The sequence below is a fragment of the Nyctereutes procyonoides genome, unplaced genomic scaffold, assembly GCF_905146905.1.
Source record: "Nyctereutes procyonoides isolate TBG_1078 unplaced genomic scaffold, NYPRO_anot_genome, whole genome shotgun sequence".
Lineage (NCBI taxonomy): Eukaryota > Metazoa > Chordata > Mammalia > Carnivora > Canidae > Nyctereutes > Nyctereutes procyonoides.
The window spans coordinates 3408554-3425053 of NW_026575040.1; the positions used below are offsets into that span (position 1 = coordinate 3408554).

General features: G+C 53.1%; 1 long non-coding RNA gene across 2 annotated transcripts; it reads right to left on the reverse strand.

Annotated features, from left to right (window-relative positions):
- Positions 1 to 1398: 1398 nt before the first annotated feature.
- LOC129506472 (uncharacterized) lies at positions 1399 to 16327 on the reverse strand. 2 transcript variants are annotated; one of them, XR_008663813.1, is made up of 3 exons: positions 15899 to 16327; positions 6529 to 6617; positions 1399 to 6331 (listed from the first exon to the last, which is right to left on the reverse strand). It is a non-coding gene; the product is annotated as an uncharacterized LOC129506472 (long non-coding RNA). The 2 variants fall into 2 exon arrangements; XR_008663812.1 differs by having other exon boundaries at positions 1399 to 2504; positions 2688 to 6617.
- Positions 16328 to 16500: the final 173 nt, after the last annotated feature.

The following is a 16500-nucleotide window of genomic DNA, read 5'->3' on the forward strand; positions in this document are numbered from 1 at the left end:
GCTGCAGCCCGTCCAAGCCCCCTTTACCTGCTGCCTCCCATCTATGCCCAGTCACCCGGTCCCTCCTGGGCCCACTCGGCCTCCCCTTCCTGCGTCTCCTTTGCTTGGGGGAACACTCTCCCATGGGACCTAACATTGTGCTAAGTCGTTGTTTATGAGGAGGAAACAAGCCTGACTGCATTTTTAAAAGAGGCTCCAGGGAGCTGCAGCCGCCTGTGAGCCTCTCCACACATACAGGACCGTTGGAGGGGGGGCAGTGAGCCCTGGGGGGCACAGATGGGGTGGGGTGCTCAAACAGGGTGCGTTCATGAGTCTGGACAGCTGACTGTGCTCACGGCTATCTTCAGAGGGTGTTTGACCCAGGCTTGACAGGCCAACACTTGTCGTAGGGCAAGCCCTGGGCTGGGAGGAGGACCCTTGCTTGGCCTCCTGGAGCTCCTGGAGACAACCGTTCACATAGAACTACCTTCTGCCTGGAAAGCACCAAAGAGGTAGTGAACTCATAGACTGTGGCACCTGGGGAGGGCCTCCTGACTCAGCAGGTGGGGTCTGGAAGGCTACCCAGAGAGACCGATGAGCCCTCCCTGGGGGAGAACATTCCACATGAGACAACAGCTTGTGAAAGGGCCCAGAGGCACAGACCTTGACACACCACTGCCACCTGCCAAAATTTCTAAGTGGTTAAAGGGGAGAAGATGGGGAGATGGCGGGCCTGGGGATGGTGTTGGGCAAAGGCCAGTTGTAAGAGGCCAGGACCATGCGGCTAGAAGCTTGGATTTTCTGCTGAAGGCAATGGGGAGCCAGTGAAGGGAGTCATCTATCTGACCGACCTTTAGAAGATCACTCTGGGGGATGCCTGGGTGGCTCAGAGGTTGAGCATCTGCCTTTGGCTCAGGTCATGCTCCCAGAGTCACAGGATCGAGTCCCACATCGGGCTCCCTGCAGGGAGCCTGCTTCTCCCTCTTCCTGTGTCCCTGCCTCTCTGTCTGCATCTCTCAAGAATAAATAAATAAATTTTTTTTTTTAAAAGAAGAAGATCACTCTGGGGCCAGCCGGCACCCATCCACATCTCCAGAACCGCAGCTCAAGCCCCTAGGCATCACAGGATTACATCCTGGAGTAGAGGGTGGGGGTGGGGCAAAGCGTGCTCAGGGCCATGGGATTCAGAGCACAGGGTAGAGCTGCTACTCAACCAGACTTCTCTTGGGCAACAGATCTCCCCATTTCACAGGTGGCTGTGTTAGAAGTGCAGCGGGGTGAAGGTGACTACACATGAGAAAATCGGCCCATATGATTAATCACATCAATTACCAGAGAGGGAAAAGTTCATTGACAATCTTAACAAAAACCAAAAATGCATTTGATAGAACTGAACATCCATTCTGATGAAAACTCTTAGTGAAATAAAAATAAAAGAACATTTTCTCAACATCATAAAAAAAAAAAAAAACCTGTCCGCGACCAACAGTCAACAACAACATTCTTGGCGATAAAAACGCAGAGAGGTGCTCATATTTAAGGCAGAGTGGGATGGGATTGCCTGCTATTACCACAATTAGTCTGCATTGTTCTGGAAGTTCTAGCTAATGCAATAGTACATTAAAAATGCAAATAAAAAGAAGCATAACATTCAGGAAGAAGGAGAAATCGCTATCGTTATTTGTTCATGATATGATTGTTTATCCAGAACACTCCAGAGAATAAACTGAAAAACAAGAAAGAGACTATGGAGGAGGTCAGCAAGATGGCGGGTATCAAGAAATATACTAGCAAAATCCAGTTAGGAAATGTAAAAGAGAAAAGAAAAAATCCCCAATGTGATTTTTTTTTTAATTCCAGTGTAGGTAACGGACAGTGGTATAGTTGTTTCAGGCGTACAATGTAGCAGTTCAACACTTTCATATATTACTCAGTGCTCACCCAGACAAGTGTACTCTTCATTCCCTTCACCTATTCCCCTACACCCAACATGAATTCTCTTCAGTGATTCTGCACATCCTGAGCAAATGGAGTGAAGAAGCAGCCCAAGGGCACTCGAAGTTCAAGAATAAGATCCAGGCCTTGGGTGGTGGTGGGGGGGATGGGACACAGGATGGAGCTGGAGAGAGCAGAGACAGGAGGAGGAGGAGGGTGTCTCGTAGAGCTCCCAGGATTGGCAACTGTTAGGCTTGGGCTGGAAGCTGCCCTGTTAGCAGAAGACCCAGGCCAGTGGGCCCGATTCCCGGTCGTCCCAGAAGACAGCAGCTCAGGACAGTGAGACCCAGATGCCTCCCAAGGATGCGGTGGGCCTGGAGCCATTGAGAGGTGGGATTTGCCCACTGGGAGATCCAGGCTGCCTCGGACATGGGGTAGAGGACTGCAGATGCTGACGGAGAATCCATAGCCACTACAGGCCACAGACTCCCAGCAAGTGAGATTCTAGGTGAAAAAGTCTTTCTGAATATTTGATGGGCTGATTACAAATCGTTCTTCAGGCTTCATAAAAGCTGACTTCCCCAGAGAACCTGTCAAGGCAAAGAGACATAGCCAGTCAACCTCCAAGCTCCCCTCTGATGCCAGAGGCGGGCTCCTTCCCCAGCAATCTGCCCCCAGACTCCTGGCAAGTGGGTCTTGTCTTGCTTGAGGTGGCGCGATTCCCCCAGAGGCACCCAGCAGAGCTGCAGGTGCACGGATCCACTTTATCCCACCTCCGGGACCTATTCTCCGAAAGCCAAGCTTATAGATTTCTCTGCCGTTTTCCACGGTGCAAAGTGTGGCACGATGTCCATGTCTGACTCCTCTCAGATGCTCGGTAATCTCTGGGCTTTCCATCACTCTCCCTCAGAGAAATTCCGCAGCCAAAGCCATGACCGCTGGCCAAGATTTCAGGGGAGCAAACTCTCTCGTTTGCTTTCTCTTTCTCTTTCGCCCTCACTCACAGGCTCCATCTGCACTAAAAAAGAAAGAAAGAAAGAAAAGAAAGAAAGAAAGAAAGAAAGAAAAGAAAAGAAAGAAAAGAAAAGAAAAAAAAGAAAAAACCTGCTGTCCCCATCCCCCAGCACTACTGCCCCTGTCCAGGGACCAAAGATGGGACGAATCACCTCCCAGGTAAGAGGGTGCCATTTACAGGGAGGTTGGGTGCAAAGCCGTGGGGCTTCTGTGGTGGAATTTCCAGCAGTAGGACCACGGATGGGGCATTTCAATCGCTGTGCTATGTAAAGATTGAATTATTCAGTGCCTGAAGGCAAGAAATTCGGGGTGGGGGGCAATGTGGCACTTCAAACCACTCAGGAAGCTGCGGTGGCCCAGTGGTGCAGACGATGGAAAGGGCAGGAGGGAGAAAACAGGAATGTATCAAGTACTCGCTAGGTGCCTTGACTGCAACGTTCGGGAGATGCGCAGCCATTGGACGTGGGTGTCACTCACACCTGGGTCACTTGGACTCCACAGCCTGTGTCCTTGGGCCCTGGGCCCTGGCTGCTCCCTGCAAAGCCAAGCTTCAGATGGCAAGCCCCCAATTCCTCACCAGGTGCTAATCTCCTCGCAGCCCCTTCGCTGTGCCCTTTCCACCTCCCTCAGTCGCCTCATCTGCCCTGGTGCCTAGAATGACCTTCCCTCTGCTGCTGGCTGATGATCTAGAGTCCACTCCCGAAGCCCAGCACCAGGAAGAAGGTCCTGGGGGGTGGGTGTGTTTGGCCTAATTCACCAAGGCCCCCCTGACTCCTTGGTCTTGTCACCATGGAAACCTTGTGAGGTCACTGAGATCGTTAAAATGGGAGAAAAAGTATGTTTCGCGTTCTCGCCTAGAGATCACCCACCGGCTCCAGGGGCTTCTGTGTAGGAGTGAGGAGGACAGCAGGCCGCGGGAGAGGAGACCAGCCCCAGCCCCAGGGAGGGAGTAACCCCTCATCCTCAGGATGCGGCTGCTCAGATACCAGCGTTCTGCCTCCCTGAGATTTTCCAGGTGTCCTTGCCCTGAAAGAAAGAATCCTGCAGCTTTGTGCACACGTCAAAGCAGGCTTCGTGCTACATCCAGGGAAGCAGGAGAGGGCCTCTTCCCAGGCAGCGCTACCGAGTAAATGTCTATAAGACTCACGGTGGGTGCTGGGAGCTGCTGCGGGAGAGGTGGGGGCGGCCGGAACCACTGGTCTAGACCTTTCTCCCGCTCCATCAAAGGTGAGAGTGGGGTTTGCTGGTTGGGGCTGGCACAGGAGTGGCCAGGGTCAGGGGCCCTTCCCCCTGTGGGTCGGACCCAGTGCCGTGGACCCTTCCCCCTTTTCCTGCGAGCTGCTGGCGGCCCCTGGATGCTCACAGGCACCCTGGAGGGTCTAGTCCACCTGCTGCTCCCCTTCGAGTTCAGCAGTGTGGCTGACTGCTCAGCTCCTCAGATTCTCCTCCTTTGTCCTACAGGGAACTCGTCTCCGGTCCACCTTCACCCCAGGATCCAAAATGTCTCTCCACTGCCCTCCTGGAGTCCAAATTTCTCTTGCCCCTTTCCAGACACTCCCCAGCACCAACCACCATGAAATTTCTCCTTGACCACCCTGCTGGCCAGTGGATCTCCTCACTTTTCTTGGCACTAGTCTCACGCTGCTTCTTTTGTTCACACTGTTCCCCAGGTCTGAGATAACCTCTTCCCCGGTGGTATATCTGTGTAATCCTGTAGCATACTCTAACTGTCACTTACACCACCTCCGTCTGCACTTTTCCACAGCAGCCTGCACCACCACAGGGACACCTCCAATTCTCCGCTACTGCTGCCCTCATGGCCTCACGGCCTCCATCACCATTGGGCTCACCTCCCTGCCACCGCGGTCCCCACTGCCACCACTGTGATGGGCCTTCCTGTGGGCGGTGCCACCCCCACCGGCTCCATGACAACGCTGCACTCCCCATCACCTCCACCCTTACCTGCCACTCACCGCATGGCCCCCATCATTACCATCACTACACTGCACTGGTGACCATCACCATCACTGGAAGGGACATAGTATTTTCCTTCATAAAATCAATAGTTCAATCAATCAATCAATTTCAAATCCCTCCACGGAGGCCATCAAAGGATATATAGGAGGGGCAGGTGGGTCACATGGCCCCCATTCTTGTTCCCGAGTCTCTTCATCCTTCAAGGAGTCACTCACTGGTTGCCGTGTGTCACCAAAGCGGCCACGGGGGTCCTCCTGTGGCACCTTGGAGCATAACTGAGACAAAGCTAGAACGAATAGTAAGGGGGCAATAACACAAGCTGCTGCCGAGAATACAAATCAGCATGAACTTTCTGAAGAGAAGTTCAATTAAAAAAGAAAAAAAGAGTAGTTCAATGATATGACAATAGCCTTTGGAAAGTGCCTTCTCAGAAATTTTACTTTTAAGAACCTAAGGAAATAATGTGCAAGGATGATGTGTGCTGTTATAATAGCAAAAACTAGAAACAGCCTAAGTGCATAGCAAAAGAGAGAGAGAGAGAGAGAGATTTAAAAAAAACACATGGACTAAAAAAAAAAAAAAAAAAATCACATGGATTGGGATCCCTGGGTGGCTCAGCAGTTTAGCGCCTGCCTTTGGCCCAGGGCATGATCCTGGAGTCCCGAATCGGGTCCTGCGTCGGGCTCCCGGCATGAAGCCTGCTTCTCCCTCTGCCTGTCTCTTTCTCTCTGTCTACCATGAATAAATAAATAAAAATTTTTAAAAATCACATGGACTAATATGCAGCCATTAAAACAGCACATATAGATTTCTCGACGGGCATACAAATATGCAGATGCTACATTGTTAATGAACAAAAGCAGGTTTGATATCAGCATTTATAGAATAACCCTCTCTTTCTAAAAAATATGTGTTCATAAAACAAGGTAAAGATAGTTTATCTTCACAGTTGGCACCAGAAATTGTTCTCAGATGGGAAACTGTCTTTGTTTAGAAAAAAAAAAAAAAAAAACCTCGGTCAACTGTTTCGTGAGATGATGGTTGCAAACCATTCAGCATGAGATAAGAAAAAGAAGTCATTTGGCTCCTGAGCAGGATGCAGAGAGAGGCACCAGGATCAGAGAAATAGGAGGGAGGGAGGCAGGGAGGTTGGCCTGGAGGAGAGGCTGAGACGGACACGGAGGCTGGGAACACTCTGGGGCAGTGTGGGGGTGGATCCTACGGGAGCTGCGGTCCCCGGCCCTTGCTTGCACAGCTACAGCATGGGCCATCTCCCCTCCTCTTCCACAGCCAATGTGGAGACAAGTCTTCCAAGCGATGAGAGTTCCTGAATGAACAGCTTTCCATTCATTCAACCACTTTGGGTTGTTTCTGGCGGGACGTATACATATTTTTTAGTTCTGTTTATTTGTATGTTCCTGATTTTCTAAAATAAACATTAAAGAGAAAAGTTAAGTTTTGAGAGCCACACATGGGGAATACACCAGAGAGTCAGGGACTAAATTATCTGAGTTAAAAAGTATGACCCCCCCTCCCGCCACAGACCCCAAAGGGCCCGCATGTTGCAGGCATGGTCTGGACGCACCCCCTGCCCCCAGGATCACCCATCCACGTGCTCAGCACCTTGGAACGTGGTCTTGAGAGTAACGCTCTGGGGAGACACTGGGAATTCCTGCTCCAGTCTGGAGTCTGCTCAGAGGACTCGAGTCTTCCTGCATAGTGAACGATTGCAATGATCTCCTTTTACAGGGGGGTGTCCTTTACCTCACAAGGACTTAGGCATTCACCAGATAGTATCTTAAGATAACACCACAACAATTTTAATAATTATACAAAAGATGTACACTCGCGCCCGCAGGGTGTTTGTGTTTCGGTGTACCCGCCCCCCCGCACCATCTTCGCCACCATCACCACCATAACCTCCAGCCTCCTTTTGATCTAAGCAGTGTGCCCCGTCCAATTCCGCCTGCATTTAGGGTTAGCTTGAGGGGGGCCCAAAGGTACACAAAGAAGAGGGACCGGAGGAAGGGCTGTCTGGTCCCCATCTCCCAACGTATCCCTAATCCGCACAAAATCCTGCGCAGTTCATTCACTTGGTATTCAATGGAATAATATAGCTGGTAATGAATTTGTTTTGCATTCAGTTGGATAAAAGTGTTAGTTATGAATTTATAATTTGCAGAGGGATAAGGCTTTTTTTTTTCGAGGCGTCAGAGAAGCTGTTGCTTACAAACTTGTAATTCGCCACTGCAAATCCATCTGTAAATGACACTATTGCAAGCTGAAAATCTCTCAGGCACGAGGGATACAGACTCAGAATTAAATTGTGTGCCTGACAAGAACCTGCTGTTCCGTCCTGCCCCCTGCTCCGCGGGCCCTCCCCTCCCCCCCAATCCCCCCTTCAGGCTTAGCTGTGCCCATTTGCCTCCCCTCACTTGGGCCCCCTCCCCTCCATTCTTACCCCCTATTGGTCCAGGGCCAGCCCCTGCAGGGGCAGGGGCTACACAGACCAGCTCAGCCAGCACAGGTGTGATCTGGGTCTGGGGCTGAACACCGAAGCCCACCCTCCACTCCTCTGTCTGGGCCTCTGTTTCCCCATCACTGGAGATCCCAGTCCCCTTAGAGGAGCCGCCCACAGATTTGTCAGCCAGTGAGAGTGCCCAGGGAGGCGCCCCCCTAGCCAGGACTGAGCCCAGACTACGGGACAAGGGTGGAAGTCCTGGCCCAAGGGCCAAAGGGGCAGTGATCCCCAAGAGACCACATGGAGCCCAGCCTCTTGGCCTCAACCATCTCTAGGCTCTTGTGTTTTATAGTCTGGGTCTTTTTTTTTTTAAGATTTTATTTATTTATTCATTCATGAGGGATACAAAGAGAAAGGGAGAGAGAGGCAGAGATGGAGAAGAGGGAGAGACAGGCAGAAGGAGAAGCAGGCTCCACACAAGGAGCCCGACATAGGACTTGATCCCGGGCCTCCAGGATCAGGCCCTGGGTCAAAGGCAGGCGCTAAACTGCTGAGCCCCCCGGGCTGCCCCTATAGCCTGGGTCTTACTTCCTTCTGCGCTTCTGTTGATTATTACTCGCCAAGTAATTATTATTGCTTTTCTCTTTGTAGTCAAAGTTTCCGTGAAGAGTTAGCTTAGGATGGAAAGGGAAAGAAGGCTCACCACCCGGCGCGCTGGAGAGTGATGGTGCTGCGGGGAGGGTGGCCTGGGCCGCTCTCTGAAGGCCCGTCCCGGGGATTCTGCGTCCTCGCCTGGCCAGATGCCAGGCCCCGGGCACAGGGACGCTCGGGATGGCGCAGCCTCTTCCCTGGATCCTCTGGGCTCAGCCACCGAACAGGCAGCTCGGAGGAGGTGCGCCCCCTGGTTTGGTAAAGGAGTCTGCGTGTTGTGGGGCCGGCGGCACAGGCGCCAAGACGTCCAAAAGGGGCTAAGAGGAGGCCTGCCACTGATAGGCCGCATGGCCTTAAGCAAGTTGCTTGGCCGCCCTGAACTTCCTCAGCTGCCTGTTGGGACTTGCTGAGCCCTTGCACCGCAGTTGGCCACAGGATCCGAAACCTAGCAGGGACCGGGTCGGGGTGGGGGGGCGGGGGCGCATAGGCCTTTCCGGAGATGCGACCTTTCAGCCAGGACCTCAAGGATGAACGGACATTAGCTGCATGAAGGTGGGGGAGAGTGCCCCGGGCAGAGGGGACAGCAGGTGCCCGGCCTCGAGGCCCTGTGTGTATCCCAGGCGCTGAAAGGTCAGCAGGGCTGATGGGTGGGAGTCCCGGGAGGTGAGGACAGAGGGCTTGGGGCGGGGGGGGGGGGGGGAGCTGCAGGGGCCACACCAGCCAGGGGCTCCTGCACATTGGGGATTTTAGGAAAATGTGAGACACGTGATGTTTCTAAGCAGGGGAATGATACGTCTGACTCAGAGTTTTTTGAGATCCCTGTGGCTGCCACGGGGCTAATGCCTTGAAAGGCCCAGCGAGCACGTGGTAGGGGGTGGATTTCACTGCCTGGTGGAGAGATGACGGTGTCTCAGACAAGGCGGTGGCAGCAGAGAAGGGAGACTGGGAGACACGCAGGAGGCAGAATGAGCAGAGGTGGATTTGATGTTGGGGGGTGGGTTGAGGAGAGGAAGGTATAAAAGAAGCTTCCCAGAGTTTCTGTAAGAGCTGCTGAGATAGAGGAGCTGAGGGCTTGCTTCAGAGATATTCCGAGTTCAGTTTTGAATCCGAGCTCCCCAGGAGGCAGAGGATCCCATGAGTCTGGAACCTGGAGAGAGTCTGGGCTGGAGATGCCATGTGGGGATGAGGGGCCACGAGCTGGGCGGGGGTGGGGACAGGACAGAGGGGGATGAGACAGGGTGAAGATGAAGAGGACGTAGAGCTGAGCCTGGAGCACTGCCGCGTTCTGACGGGGGTAGGGTGGAAGCACAGAGGGAGCTTGGGGCCCGTGGTGGATATGCCCCCCATGCCCCCCACAGAAATCCGGGAAGGCTTGGTGCCCCCCGAAGCTGAGAAAGAGGTGGCCGACAAAACAGGTGGTTAACTACCAAATGTAGTGGGAAGACAAGTCAGGTCAGGACTTGAGAGTGGGGCTTCTTAGAGGTCACAGGTGACCTCAGCATTTAACATTTGGCTAGAGGAGTGGTACAGGCAGGTGCCAGGTTGCCAAGGAAGAGGAGTGAGTGGGAGCTGGGGAAGAAGAGGCCGGGCATGGGGACAACTCTTGGGGTAAGTCTGGCTGTGGAGAGAGGAAAGATGAGCCAGTTCTTGGAGAGAGAAGTGAGATCTTACTTTTAAGATGGAAGAGTTAGAAAGCAGGTGTAAATGCTGATGGAAAGGGCCCAGGAGAAAGAGGCGGGGGTGTGTGTGCAGGGGGTAGGATTTTTTTTTTTTTGTATGGGGGTATGATTTAACTGACAGGAGGGCAGAGAGTGACGGGTAATGGACAGCATAAGATTCTCCAGAAGGCAGGAGGGGTTGATAACAACACAGTTCGCCCATACTGTGGGCAGACTGATGCTGTTGGCAGGGTCTGAGCATCAGAGGTTCAGGGGTGGGAAGGCTCAGGATGTGTGTTGGGGAAACCCCTGAGCTATGTGCCCTGCTCTTTCCGTCCAGCTTTTTCCACCTTAAGCATATTTTGTTTGATGAAGATGTGAAACAACAGGTATTTTAGAGATTCAATATTAAAAAAAAATATAGCTGGAGAATTGACTACAGCAGACTCTGCTGGACGTGGAGGACCTGGAGGTGTCTGCTCTCGGGCAGCTCACTGTGAGGGTCAGACTCACAATGACAATGCAACATGGCAAGCGCTTGTGGAGGACCAGGCATCTGTGGTGGCGCAGAGGAGAGACGTCACACGCTGGGGGAATGTTTCAGGTAGTTCTGGCGGTTGGTGTCAAGGAAAAGGGTGAAGCAGGGGAGCATTCCAGGCAAAGAGGAGAGCAAGTATAAAGGGAGCGGTGCATGCGGAGCTCCCGGCAGAAGCCAAGGGAGCAAGAGGCTACAGAGAGGAGGCTGCAGAGACTAACAAGGGCAAACTCCTGAAAAGAGGTGAACACCAAACTAAGGAGGCTGGATTTGCCTTGTAGGGATGGGAAGCCATGGAGTGTCGTAAACAGAGAGATCAGAAAACTGATACCAGTCACAGTGGACTCCACAGAATAAGTCTGAAGGTTGGCAGACCCATTAGTTGGCCATCAGCTAATGGGGGCCAGGGGGTTCAAGACAGGGCCTGGCCATCAGCAGAGAGAACATACCTGTCTACGCAGTGTTAAGAGAGTAGAATGAACAGGACTTAGCTCCCCAAGGGATGCGGGAAAGTGAGAGTCTAGGATGATCACAGGTTTCCAGCTTGCATGGTGGGCTGCAGGGTGGCGCCATCCTCTGAGATGGGGGGTGATAAAAGGGGCTACATTGGGTGGGGGATAGGGGGAAGACAATAGGTTCTGATGTGGGTACACTGAGTTCGAGGTGCCTGCATGATATCCTCGTGGAAATGTCCAGCAGGCAGGTAGCAATACGATCAGAAGTTTTGGAACAGTTTCTTCTGAAAATAGCAAACTGGAAGTCGGAAACCTTTAGGGAATGTGGAAGACTTCCCTTGGGTAAGGTGTATGGAGTGAGAAGAAAGTCCAAGTGAGAACCCACAAGGATCACCAACATTCCAGGGACCAGAAGAAGTAGGATCCTCTTTTAAAAAAAGATTTTACTTATTTACTCATGAGAGACACACACACACACACAGAGAGGCAGAGACACAGGCAGAGGGAGAAGCAGGCTCCATGCAGGGAGCCCAACGTGGGACTCGATCCCGGGACCCCAGGATCACGCCCTGGGCTCAAGGCGGGCGCTCAACCACTGAGCCACTCAGGCGCCCCAGAAGAAGAATGCTAAAGGCCAACTGAGAAGCAGTGCTCAGAGGGCTGGGAAGAGAATCAGTTGAAAATGAGCTACAATGTCATAGAACAGAGGGTGGACCAGCTTCTCAGCGTCGGGGCCACAAAGCGGTCACCCTGGACAGGGGAGAAAAAGCGTCTGCTGGTCTTAGTAAGAACAAGATCTTGCTCAGTGACGGTGATTCCAACAATGCAATGGCAGCTGATACCAGGTGATAAAGCTTGAGAACTAATCAGAAGTGAGGAAGAAGAGGCAGGCAGTGTAGAAAAATCTTTTGAAAACCTTGTCTTGGGGAATCCCTGGGTGGCTCAGCAGTTTAGCGCCTGCCTTTGGCCCAGGGCATGATCCTGGAGTCCTGGGATCGAGTCCCACGTCAGGCTCCCAGCATGGAGCCTGCTTCTCTCTCTGCCTGTGTCTCTGCCTCTCTCTCTCTCTCTCTCTCTCTCTGTCTATCATAAATAAATAAATAAATAAATAAATAAATAAATAAATAAATAAATAAATCTTAAAAAAAAAAAAGAAAAGAAAACCTTGTCTTAGCTGGGGAGGTCACAGGGAGCAAGAAGGTGACAGGAATGCTCCCAGAAATGGCTTCCCCGATATGAGCCCTACCACCGTCCAGCTACAGAAAAACACATGTCCTCCCTCCTCATTCCGAAATGGCCTTTCCTGGGAGATTCAGATACGGACGCTCCTTTACTTGGGGATTTTCTCATGGAAAGTTCGCCCGTAACATTATCCACTGATCCTACCTTTGTGCTCAGAAATTTCCCTAGGCCGCAAACATCGATAACAATCATATTTATGGAACACCTACTGAGCCCTGTGCTGAACATGTTACGTGGACTTAGCCCTCAAGATATCCATCAAGAAAGTGTTGACAAAGAGAAGAAACTGGAAAAAAAAAAAAAAAGAGGAAACTGAGGCTTGGGAAGATTTAGCGAGTCACGTGGTTAGTGGAAAGCCAGGCCCCACTCCTTCTGAGCATGCAGCTTGCAGATTGAATCGTGGCTCCCTTCTGACCCGCATCCCAACCTCAGTCCTATGCTATCAGTGGCAAGGGGTTGCGAGCTAAGAAAAACAGCTACCGTTTTTCTAGCTCTTGTCTCCTGTGCCCCCACCTAGGGCACAGTGCTTGGTGCTTCGTCACTTATTTCATTCCATCCTCAGGGCAACCCTATGCAGTCTCTATTCCTTTGACCATTTTGCAGATAAGGAACGTGAGGTTCAGAGACGGTAAGGAACTTTACCAAGATCACACAGCTAATAAATGGCAGAGTTGGAACTGGAACCCAAGTCTGCCTGATATAATAACCCACCAAATACCCACTCTCCCTTCTACGGCCACAGGGCAGCAGCTCCCAACCCTTGGGTTTCAGGATCTTTGACATCCCACCCTCTCCAGAATCTGATCATTTAGCCAGTCACCTGTTTGCTAATATTCCCTGAATGTGTCAGGTTCTTATTGGTTGTATGAGACAGAAACCCAACCAAACAAGTTGGAGCAATAAAAGGAATTTATTGGCTCTTTGAGATGGGCAGGATGCTGTTGCAGCTCCCAGGGCTGAAAAAAAGACTGCCAGGCCGTAAAAGCCAAGATTGGGACTCAGTGTCCCTAGCATGCTCTCTAAACTCCTCCCCACTCTGTTACCCTGGACTCCTGGCTGTCAGCAGCCTTTGCTGAAGAAGTAAGAAGGCTTCCCTCCCCTAGCACCCACATATCAATCCCGGGGAAAGAGTCTGATTGGCTCTGCTTGGGTAGTGTTGCCTATCTCTTGGACCGATCCCTGATCCCTGATGCTAGAGGGTGAGGTTCTATAATATGCACAGTCTGGGTCACATGCCCACCTGTTGGCCATGGGGTAGGATAAGTGGGAGCAGTGGGCAGCCCACTAGGTCTCAGTGACAACGGGGAGGTTCCCAAAGGAAAGGGATGCCAGAAGTAGGGTGATGGGAAACAGGCTAAAGAGGTAAAAGTCACTGACTGTTACAGTCCACGACACTGGTCCATGCGAAAGATGGGGGCAGACACGAAACAGACACCATCTTGGGGAGTCAGAGCCTCACAGAGAAATAAGGCTTTCAGACACAAAGCCGTTAATAAGAGCTGAGAGCAGCTACCATCCACGGAGCACCTACCAGGTGCCAGGCATTGGGCCAAGTACTTCTACACGCGTTACTTTATTCCAAGCTCACAATGACCCTGGAAAGTAGGTACTGTTATCATCCCTATTTTTCCGAGTCAAAGAGACATTAGAAAAACAACTCCCCCTCCCCTTTTGGCAAGGCAGCCAATAGAGGGAAAAATAAAATGTTCATGGGCTCCTTGTCCTCACTCAGAGAGATTAAGTGACTTGCCCAAGGTCACACAGCTAGCACATTAAATGAACATCCTCGGAAACATTTGGTTAAGGGCCAAAAAAAATGCTTCTGTTTCTCTCTGCCAACTAAGGACTAGGCAAGGCTGTCCGGAGGTGGCAGGGGGAGGGAGTATGGATCTAAGCAGAATTCTGAAGGATGGGACATCTGGGCAGGTGCCCAGGGAGGTTGAAAGGAAGAGAGAATGGGTCAAACTCCAAACACTGAGGAAGGCAGGCCTGAGCACCACCCAGAGCCTAGTTATTGTCTCTTGCCTGTGGTCGCCCTTTGGAGATTTATAATCAGACATGTTCTGACGATCCTCTTCTCTGGTCTGCTCTGACCAGCCTACCCCTTCTTCACAGGACATATACACCAGTCCCTCTGCTTCTCCATCTGGCTGCCCTCCTGGGGATCCCCCCACCGCATGGGGGTCCTCGACATTCGATCCACCCAGGCAGCAGAAGAAATGTCATCTCCCTTTTCCCAAATAACTCACTTCCACTAACGAGACCCAGAATCAAGTAGGTATTAAGCAGTTCCATCTCATCCTCTGAAACCAAGCTCACTGTCTCCTAATAACTCCCAGTTCGAACACGACTCCCCCATCCTGGACGTGCACAGATGGTCCTGTGGACCTAAGCTAGAAACTCCTCTATTTTCTCAGGCTCAGCCCATTTTTGATGTTGGCTATCCTTAGTATCATAGCTTCTATGAAAATGGTTGGTGGGACTATAGGATTCCACTTCTGTGAAGTGCCAAGAGTGGTTACATTCACGGACACAGAAAATAGAAGAAGGGTGGTTGCCAGAGTCTGGGGGATGAAGAATGGGCAGCCAAGTGTCACTTAGACTCATTTCTGTTCCTCACGAACCATTCAGCACCCAATGCCCAATGATAGGGCTCCTGCCACCTTCCTTTTCTTTCTTACCCCCCAAAAACCTGCCCCTGCCACACCACTGGTGGCCTCCTAAGTCCCAAGGCCGGTGGGCACTTTCCATTCCTTCTCCCAGCAGCTCTCTGCAGCTTTTGACACGGCTGAGCATGCATTCCTCCGAACCCCGTCCTCCCTGGCCTGCAAGATGCCCTATCCTCTCTATTCTCCTAACTCCCTGACTGTTCCTGCTCCATCTCACTCGGGGGCTCTTTTCCAAAGTTCCAGCCTACACTTACTGCTTTTGGTACTAGTCTACACAATTGTCCTGCTTAATCTCGTCACCTCCAATGATGATTCAATTGAAAACAAACCAACCTCTCCAGGCCGTGCATAACAGGTCCATACAGTCGACTGTCCTCGGGGTATTGCCACGTGTCCCAAACTCCCAAACACGACTGCTCATTTTCACCCCAGACCCTGTTCTTCCCCACTGCTCTCTCATGAAAGTGGCGGCACAACCGTCCACCCAAGCTATAAGCCGTCAGCTGTAAGAGGCATCCTGGACTCTCCCTCCCTCTCAAAGTTCAGCCAGTCCCTAAGTCCTGTCCAATTCTCCTAAATTCTTTCTCAGAGCATCCCATCCTCTCCATCTCTGCTCCCACCCCCACCCCCCACCCAGCTGAATTCTTGCAACAGCCTCCTAACTGGTCTCCTCCTTGTGGCCTGGCCCTCAGCGGTCCCATCCACAACACCACGGGAGGGATCTCCTGAGAAGGTGAGCAGGAACAGACTCCTCCCTGACATCATCACTCCCCTCTGCCCCTGGGAGGAAATCCCAGCGCCTGACTGTGGCCTCCAAGTCTCTCCAGGATCTGGTCTTCCTCCAATCCACTCCCCCCACCCCACCCCCTCCAGCTGTCAAATAGGCATCTCCAAAGGACACAGTTGGCTCAAACTCCCCTCCCCTCCTCCCTCCCCTGTGCCTCCGAGCCTCCCCCCTAACTCTCCTCCCTGCCAGGAGCGCTCATCCCCACCTCCCCCACACTGACAGTCACCTGGGTAACTCCTACTTCTCCTTCCAGATGCAGCTCAAGGGTTGCCTCCTGGGAGAGCCTGCCAGCCCCTGACCCGGGTTGCTCCCCGCCCTCCCCAATCCCTTACCATTTATTCCAGAACTTGCCTTTGTCCTGCATTGACCCCCCCCTCTACTCCCCCAGGAGCTGTAAGCTGTAAGCAATGCTGCCTCTCCTTCCCGAAACCCCAGAGTCCAGCGTGGGGCCTACCGGGAAGGCGCCGAATACGTGGAACAAATGTCGAGCCAATGCACAGAGTAACGGAAGAAATGAGCTGTGTCCCGGGCATACCTGTCGCCAGGGCCTCCAGCTCCCCGCGGGGCCTTGCGCAGAGCTCGGCGCGCAGTAGGTGCTCAGGAAAGCCTGTCAGTGTTCTGAGATTTCTGAGATTCCTGAAATTCTCTGCTTCCAGGCGAGGCCTGGGGTGGGTTGGGGTGTGGGAAGGGGCAGAGGGAAAGGTCTGGGTGCGGAAGGCTCAGGCCAAAGAGGCGCTCGGGCGCCCCGCGGGGGGGGCGGGGTCACGGGGCGGGGGGGGGGGGCCGGGGTCCCGCGGGGTCGCTCCCGGCGAGGGCGCCTCCGGCCCGGGGCGCGGGGCCCGCAGCGTCACTCGGAGCCGAGCCCCCGGCGGGCGCGCTCGGCGCTGGGCGGCGTGTGTGTCGCTTTAAAAGCTCCCTCCCGGCGCGCGGGGCCGCCCTTCTCCGCCAGCGCCGGGCCGGGCCGGGCGAGCGGGCGCCGCTGCGGGAGGCGGCGGGGGGCGGCCGGGCCGGCGGGGGCGGCGGGGCCGAGGGGCCGAGGGGCCGAGGGCCGAGGGCCGAGGGGCGCTCGGGCCCGAGGGGCGGAGGGGCCGAGGGCGCGGGGCGGAGGGGCCGAGGGCGCGGGCCAGGCCGGCGGGG